At 47.8% G+C, this 8,356-nt stretch overlaps 1 long non-coding RNA gene across 1 annotated transcript; it reads left to right on the forward strand.

Annotated features, from left to right (window-relative positions):
• Positions 1 to 153: 153 nt before the first annotated feature.
• Positions 154 to 8,322, forward strand: LOC123478918 (uncharacterized). Its single transcript, XR_006654328.2, has 3 exons — positions 154 to 578; positions 1,094 to 1,254; positions 8,202 to 8,322. It is a non-coding gene; the product is annotated as an uncharacterized lncRNA (long non-coding RNA).
• The last annotated feature ends 34 nt before the right edge of the window (positions 8,323 to 8,356 follow it).

The raw sequence follows: 8,356 nt of genomic DNA on the forward strand, positions 1-8,356 counted from the left end.
GGCCCGCCCCCTCCGCGAGCTTCCAGGTGACAGCCGGGGACCGAGAATCCGGGGCTGGAGTCTGGAGAGAACACCGAGAAGCGGAGCGGCATCGGCGGGGGCCGGGGCGGGGGCCGGGGTGGGGGTGGTCTCCCCCCCCCCCCCCGCTCCCGCAGCCGAGTGGGTCTGGGTCTGCCTCCCCCCGCCGCGCCGGGAGCGGCGCCTGTCCTCTTCCCGCGGTGCCGCGGCCTCCGGGGGGCGCCGCGCGCCCGCGCCGGATCCTGCTCCGCTTCCCCAGGCTCCTGCCCTGAATTCAGCCACTGCAACCCCAGCAGCGGGCGCTGCCCCTGGGACATTTATCATCTCCAGCTTCACGCAGCCCGGCGAGGCCACCGCATTAAACCCCATTTATTGACGAGCAGACTGAGACTCCAGCGACGACGAGTGGCCGCGGGGACTTGAACCTAGTTTTGACTGCACATCCTACTGCCTTCCCTGGTCGTCCGCGCCACCTCGGTCCTCACCGTGGAGCACGTTCCAAGCTTCCAGCGCCCCGGTACCGATCTTCACAAGTCCTGTGAGCCAGCGGCTCCCACGCGGTAAATGAAGAAACGGGTGCAGGGGTCGCCCAGGTGGCGTCCTCTCTCCGGTGGCCCCTTCTCTTAATTTGCTCTTCCTTTTCTGTTCTACTCGCCTCCTCCTTCCAACCCTTCTTGTCTTGGGCTCCGGGGCTCCTCTTGGGAAGCCCTTCCCAAAGGCTGCGGTGGCCCGACCTTGCCCCCTGGCCTCAGGACCGCCTTCCCCTGGATGTGCCCGCGGCGCCTCTGCAGGCGATCGCGGCCGGTGCAGGCCTGCGGCGGGACGAGCCCAAGGCGACGGCTCTGTGGCCGTCAGGACGCTGCAAGGGCTCCACGGGCTAGTCCCCCGCCTCAGTGGCCTAGGGAGACCCCCCAGCACGCACACACAATGTCCTCTTTTCCCAGGTGACGGACATCCTCCCCCGCCACCGCGCCTCTGACCCGAGCCCCGAGAGAAGTGGCGCCAGGTAAGGTGAACGCAACTTCTCGGCAGGAAGAGACAGTTCCGATCATCGTGCATTCTCCGTCTTTTGCAGAGGAAAGAAGCGGAGACTCCTGGAGTGGAAATGCTTTGTTCCAAGATCACACCGCAAGAAAGAAGCAGAGCCGTGACCCGAAGGCAGGTCCCTCCGGGCCAGCGCTGACTCCAAACTCGGGCCTGGCCGGAGCACCCACCGCGGAGGGCTGGCAGCTGCGGGTAGGCTCTCTCCGCCTTCTGCCCCACAGGGCTGTGACTTGGGGTAACCCGGGTGGGCAAGAGGCTGAAGCTCACTTGGGTCGGTGGGGGTGGGGGTGGAGGTAGGTACCCTAGGGACACGGGTAGAAGAGAAGAAAATAGAGACGTGAAAATGAAAGAGTCTAGAAGGGAATAGAGGGTCTGGAGTGGGAGGATGAGGAGGTGGAAAGAAGCAAGTGAATGAAAAGGGGTCTAACTTAAAGTCACTTTCTTGTCCCCGAAGTCTCTCTCTTGGGCAGGGCGACCACACTGGGACACTTCTGAGAGTGAAGGATCAGTTCTCATGGCTGTTTTTGTAGATTCCTTGGGAGCATGTTTGAATATAGAACGGTTTTACTTGACCCTCTCCAGTCCGGACGCTTTTTATTTTGTGCCTAACCACCGCGCTGGCACTGACCCCCCCCCCCCCCCCCCCCCCGCCGTCTTATGTTGACCGGGAGAGGTGACAGCGACGTCCTCGCCTTGTTCCTGATCTTAGAAGGAAAGTCTCTGGTCGTTCACCGTTAAGCACAGTTTTTATAGATGAGCTCCTTCAGGTTGAGAAAGTTCCTTTCTGTACCTACTATTCTATTGTTTTCTGTTTATCGCTCTTCTTTGTTGTTGTTGTTGTTCCCTAGTTCTTCTATCTGGTGCCTCGTGTAAAGTTGTAGCATTTTTTCTTTATTAAATTTGGTGTAACGCTGGTTAGTAACATTACATAAATTTCAGGTGTGTGACTTTATAATATGACATCTGCTACTCCACTGTGTGCTCACCACCCAAAGACCAGTCTCCTTCCGCCACCTTGTCACCATCTACTTGACCCCCTTGGCCCTCTTCACTGGTTCCCGGCCCCTCCTGGTAACCCCCAGAATCCCTTGTCCATATCTATGAGTTAGTTTGCTTGTCTTGTTTGTTCATTTGTTGCTTCTTATTTTATGTTCCAAGTGTGAATCAAATCATATGGTTCTTGTCTCTTTTCTGTCTTATTTTGCTTAGTATGATACTCTCAAGATCCATCCATGTTGTCACAAATAGCAGTATTTTATCCTTTTATGGCTAAGTACTATTCCACTGTATATGTGTAACACATCTTCTTTATCCAATCAGCTGTTGAAGGACAGTTAGTTTGTTTCCATGTCTTGGCTATTATGAATAAGACTGCAATGAACATAGGGATGCATATATCTTTATGAGCAACTGCTTTCAAATTTTTCAGGTAGATACTCAGAAGAGGGGTTTCTGGGTCATGGTAACTCTATTCTTAATTTTTATTTTACTTGTATCAATATTTATTTTATGCTGAATTTACTCCCAGGCCATGCGTTTTTGTTTCTTTAGTTTCTTCTGGGATATCTTTTTTTTTTTTAAAGATGTTATTTATTTATTTATTTTAAAGAGAGGGGAAGAGAGGGAGAGACACATGGATGTGTGAGAGATCCAGTGATCAGTTGCCTCTCACACACTCCCAACCGGGAACCTGGCCGGCAAACCAGGCCTGTACCCTGACTGGGAATCGAACCAGCGATTCAGTTCATGGGCCGGCACTCAGTCCATTGAGCCACACCAGCCAGGGCTCTTTTGGGATACCGTATTCGTCTGTGCAACCTCCTTTCCTGGTTTAGGAACAATCTGCTCCTTCTCAGGAAGGAGCACCTCCAGTGTGGCGGGAGAGCCCATCCGTGTGTGGGTTGACCTGCCCGTGAGCTCTGTAAGCTCTGTTCTGCAGCAACTTTGTTCACCTGGGTGTGCTCGATGACCACAGAGGCCACAGCGAAAGCCTGAAGCTCAGCATTACTCTCTGCATTTTTAAGCACGTGCAGCAAAAATTCAGCACTTTTTGTGCCACTGATCCTGTGTCCAGCCCCACTATTTGGCCTGAGTGCACCTGCCAGCTCCATTGCTGTAACAGCAGAATGGCTCACATTGCTTCTATAAAGGGACATCCTTCAGATACTTGGTGACTTTCAGATATGTATGTGCTTGATGGCCTGGCCAGTTTCATGAGTGTTCTTAAAGTGAACATGAAGATTTGAACCTCTTGATCTGCATGATTTTTGTAGGGTTGTCTGGGTCAGGTGAAAAGCAAACCATTTTCAGAGGTCACCTTTCACTACTACCTGCAGGAAGAGCCTATTCCTTAATTTTTTTTTAACTTTTTTTAATCCTCACTTGAGGACATTTTTTTATTGCTTTTTTAGAGGGAGAGAGAGAAACATTGATTGGTTGCCTCCCATAGACTCCTGGACCAGGGATCATATACAACCGCACCAGGGATTGAACCTGCAACCTAGGTATATGCCCTGACCAAGAATCGAACCTGCAACCTTTCGATTACGGGACAATGCTCCAGCCAACTGAGCCACACCAGCGAGAGTATTCTTAATTTTTCGAGGAACCTCCTCCGTACTGTTTCCATAGTGGTTGCACCAGTTTACGTTCCCACCAGCAGTGTGTGAGGGTTCCCTTTTCTTCACTTCCTCACCAACACGTGTTATTTCTTGTCTTACTGATAATGGCCATTCTACCAGGTGTGAGGTGGTAGCTCATTGTGGTTTTGATTGGCACTTTCCTTATAACTAGCGATGTTGAGCATCTTTCCATGTATCTGTTGGCCATCTGTATGTCTTCCTTGGATCTTTTTTCTTTTTTAAAAAAATCTATTTTATTTTTCTATTGGCTTTTTAGTAAACTCCTCCCCCCACCCCGCTTTTTGGTGGTTACTATAGGAATTACATTATTCTTAAATTTTCACAGTCTATATAGAATTAATGTTTTACTAGTTCATATTAAATGTAAAAAATATGTAACATACAGATCCATTATTCCCTCTCCAGTATATTGTGTTTAGTGCAGTATGTAGTACTTCCACATATATTTTCTTAACCCCACAAGACAATGTCCTTAAAGAGATACACAGCCCTGGCCAGTTGATGGCAGGGCAGGGCACCTGCCTAGGTTTCCTGTTCAGTTCCCAGTTGGGGGGTGTGGGAGAGGCAACCAATCAGTGTTTCTCTCCCTCTCTCTCTCCCTCCCTTCCCCTCTCTCTGAAATCAGTAAACATGTCCTCAGATGAGGATTTTTGAAAAAATGAGTTCAATTTGTTGACGTTCAGCCCTCATCAAAGTCACATGTGTTGGTTTTCTTTTTCCTCGGTTCTCTACAATGAAGCACAGCTCATTTGAGATTTTCTTTCTTATTTCTGTGGTGTGAGTTATAAAATGTCTTAAAATGGTGCAAAGTAGGAAATAACGATAATTTGATTGACTTTTGTAATTTACCTAATGTAGCTTATTATGCAAGGAAATACAGAAAGGACCCTATTTAAGGGGATTTTTTTTTTGCATGTTTATATTTTAGGATAAAAAAGAGAATGTTATGGGCGTAGAGGGGAATTAAAATCCAACCCTCACCTACAGATTATTCCTGAAATGCACCTTTCTAAAAAATAGATAGCCCACGAAATATTTGTCTCAGGAAGCTGGAATTTTAAGTTGTGGTCAGTAGTGCTGAACACAGCTCATCGAACCCCGCCCCTCACAGGTCTGGTACTTTTAGTGGGTACGCTTTGTTTTCAAGTGAATAACACATGTTTATCTGAAACAAAGGAAACGTTTGACTCTCAGCAGTATTTTAAACTTAAGAAAAAGGTGGTAAGCCCTGGCTGGTGTGGCTCAGTGGATTGAGCGCTGGCCTGAGAACTAAAAGGTCTCTAGTTCCATTACTAGTCAGGGCACACACCTGGGTTGTGGGCCAGGTCCCCAGTAGGGGGCATGCCAGAGGCAACCACACATTGACGTTTCTCTTCCTTTCCTTCTCCCTCCTTTCCTCTCTCTAAAAATGAATAAGGTCTTTTTTTTAAAAAAAGTCTCATGTTAGTTTCTTATTTTTTTTTTACTCTTTTGGAGTGATTTTATTAGTTACCAGTCTTATTCATTTTTATTTTATTTTTAAAGATTTCACTTATTTATTTTTAGAGAGGGGAAGGGAGGGAGAAAGAGAGGAAGAGAAACGTTGATGTATTGTTGCCCCCCCCCAGCGCCCCCCTACTGGGGACCTGCCCCACAACCCAGGCATGTGCTCTGACTGGGAATGGAACTGACGACCCTTTGGTTTGCAGTCCAGCACTCAATCCACTGATCTTTTTTTTGTTTTGTTTTGTTTCAAAAGAAAGAAAAAAGTAACAAATGATCAACATGGTTTATTCTTTTAATTATTTCATATTTTTAATTCTGTAAATTCTCTTCTAATTAAGCTTCACAACCACTAAGACATTTTTTTACCTGAAGCTTCATCATCCTTTTCATCTCTCACATTTAAATGGTGCTGTTTATTTTCACAACCTGACAACTTTCAGAATCCTTTACAAATGACTTCATTCAAATTGTTTCCCATAAGAGAGATTTTTGTGCTAGCTGTCCTTCATACCATTCAGAACCACATTTGCCTAAATAACCATTTCAGATGGGCTTGGTGTCATCTGGGCCCAAGGGACAGCAAATGATGAAGCGAAACTGTAAAAATTGTTCAACATCATTTGTGTAAATCATTGAGAATTAACTGAGGATCTAACAGATTTGCCTTGGTTTGCTGAGAGACATTGTCCAATAATCCCAGAGCAATGAGACACATAGATCAATGGAAGAAAATAGAGAACCCAGAGAAAAACACACAAATATAACAGCTGATCTTTTTTAAATTTTATTTTTCAATTACAGTTTAAATTCAATATTATTTTGTATTAGTTTCAGGTAATCAGCTGATCTTTGACAAAGGCGCAAAGGCAATTTAATGGTGAAAGAAAAATAGCCTTTCAACAAATGGTGCTGGAATAATAACGGGACGTTCACATAAAAAAATCTAGACACAGACCTTACACTCTTCACAAAATTAATTCTAAATGGACCCTAGATCTAAATATAAAATACAAAATTATAGAACTTGTAGAAGATAACATAAGAGAAAATCTAAGTGAACTTGGGTTGGCCAATGACTTTTTAGGAACCACCCCAAAAGTACAATCCATGAAAGAAATTGATAAGTTGGACTTCGTCAAAATGAAAAACTTCTGCATTTCCAACCTGAGAAATAGAGCTTGGACAATTTTCATCGGTCGGAGTGTTCGCTTCCTTCCCCAGATTTAAGATCTCAGCATGGCCTGTCAGAGGCCAGGACGGGAAGGGGGACAATGGGGGACACATTAAGGACTTCAGATTTTATTCTGAGTGAGATAGGAAGCCTTTGAGGTATTTTCAGAAGAACCTTGAGGTGATCTAAATGTTTTCGGGGTCATGCTGTCTGCTGTGTGGAGAAGAACCTGTGGGCCAGGGAGGAAGCAGACCCCTTTGGGCTCTTGGTTATTGCTCGGACTGACGGCCGACGGGCTAGGTAGAGCCGTGGCTGGCAGTGAGACGTGGTGGGCTGTGGGCACAGCTGAAGGTACAACCGATGGGATTTGCTGATGAGCTGGATGTGAGGCGTGGGAGAGAGAGAGCTGAGGATGGTTAGAGTCCTTGGAAGGATGGCGCTGCCCGTTTTCTGAGATGGGGAAGGCTGTGGGAAGCCTTTGGTGGGGAGTTCGTTTTAGGACAGTTAAACCAGTTGGGGAGTCATCGGGACACATGTGACGTCTAAAGACATGAACTCGGAGGAAGTTCCCCGGGGGCCAGAGTGTAGATGAAGTGGCCCCATAACTGGGTCCTGAGACGCTGTAACACTTAGAGGCGAAGAAGAGGAAGACACCAGCCAGACTGAGGGGGACGAGGGAGGTAGGCAGAAAGCAGTGGCCTGGAAGCCAGCTGAGCGAGGGTTTTAGGAAGGAGAGGGATTAAGCGAGCCAGCATCTCAGGTTTAGCACCCTGTGACCTTGGGGAGAGCCGCCCTGGTGCGTGGTGGGGAGGAAGCCCCCACTCTAGTGGACGGAAGAGGCAGAGCTGGAGGATTGGAGGTGAGTATCTAGATGGCTCTTTCAGGGAGTTTTGCCGTAAAAGGGAGCAGAGACATGGGTGGGAGCTGGAGGTGGGGGCTGTGGGGTCTGGAACCAAGGGAGAGTGGTTTTAGTTTTGGTATTCGAGATATTTCAGCCTGTTTCACGTTGTCATTTCTCCCACTTTGTGTGAAGCACTATGCCCTTAAAAGGGATTTCCCCTGTAACAGGGACGCCAAACTCATTTTCACCGGGGGCCACATCAGCCTCACGGTTGCCTTCAAAGGGCCTAATGTAGTTTTAGGGCTGTGTAAATGTAACTACTCCTTAACGAGGGGCAAGGAGCTAGGGGCTGCTGCCGGGTAGAAACAAGGTGGAGGGCCGGATTCGGCCCTCGGGCCTTGTGTTTGCCACCTGTGCTCTATAATATTGTACGTCAACTATGAGAGATGGAGAGAAGGAGGGAGGGATTGAGAGAGAGAGAGAGAGAGAGAGAGAAAGATTGATTTCCCCTATTCGAAATGGGGTTTACAACCACTTCTCTAGAAAACATTTTCTTTCAGAATTACCCACTCAGTTTTGTCAACACTAAACACTTGCCGGGAGTAACAACGTCCTCTGTAATTACCGTACCCAGTTAACAAGGGTAAATCAAAGAGTTTTTACCCAGCTTTCTGCGGCTCAGGGAGCGTGAGGACTGGTCAGAGCCCCTACGGGAAGGTCTTACTCTCACGAAGTGCCTGTGCTGCGCTTCGCCAGCTCTCGGGTAAGTGCAGAGGCCCCGCGGTAAAGTGGGGACAGCCTGGCTGAAGGAGAGTCCCCTGGATGCCCAGCTCAGGCACTGTCGCTGCGGGGTCAGGTGCCTGTTGTGTGGCATCTCTGGGCATCTGTAAATTAAAGCACTGAAACACGGTTTCTAAGTGGCCTGTTTGTCCCTTCGGTTGTTCTTGCTTTCTTAGAACTTGACTCTGCATTTAAATTTATGTTTATCTTGCATTTCTAGGTGTCTGCAGTGGGGAAAGGAAGCTGGTCGTGTTTACTGCCGGACATAAAGCAGGTACGTGAAGCTGGATCCACTGTGGTTTGTTCACTCGCTCGTTTGCTGTTACTTACTGAGCACCTGCTCTGTGCCAGGAACAGGTAGGCTGGGGGCCAGGG

Source organism: Desmodus rotundus, chromosome 5 (assembly GCF_022682495.2).
Source record: "Desmodus rotundus isolate HL8 chromosome 5, HLdesRot8A.1, whole genome shotgun sequence".
In the NCBI taxonomy this organism is placed as follows: Eukaryota; Metazoa; Chordata; class Mammalia; order Chiroptera; family Phyllostomidae; genus Desmodus; species Desmodus rotundus.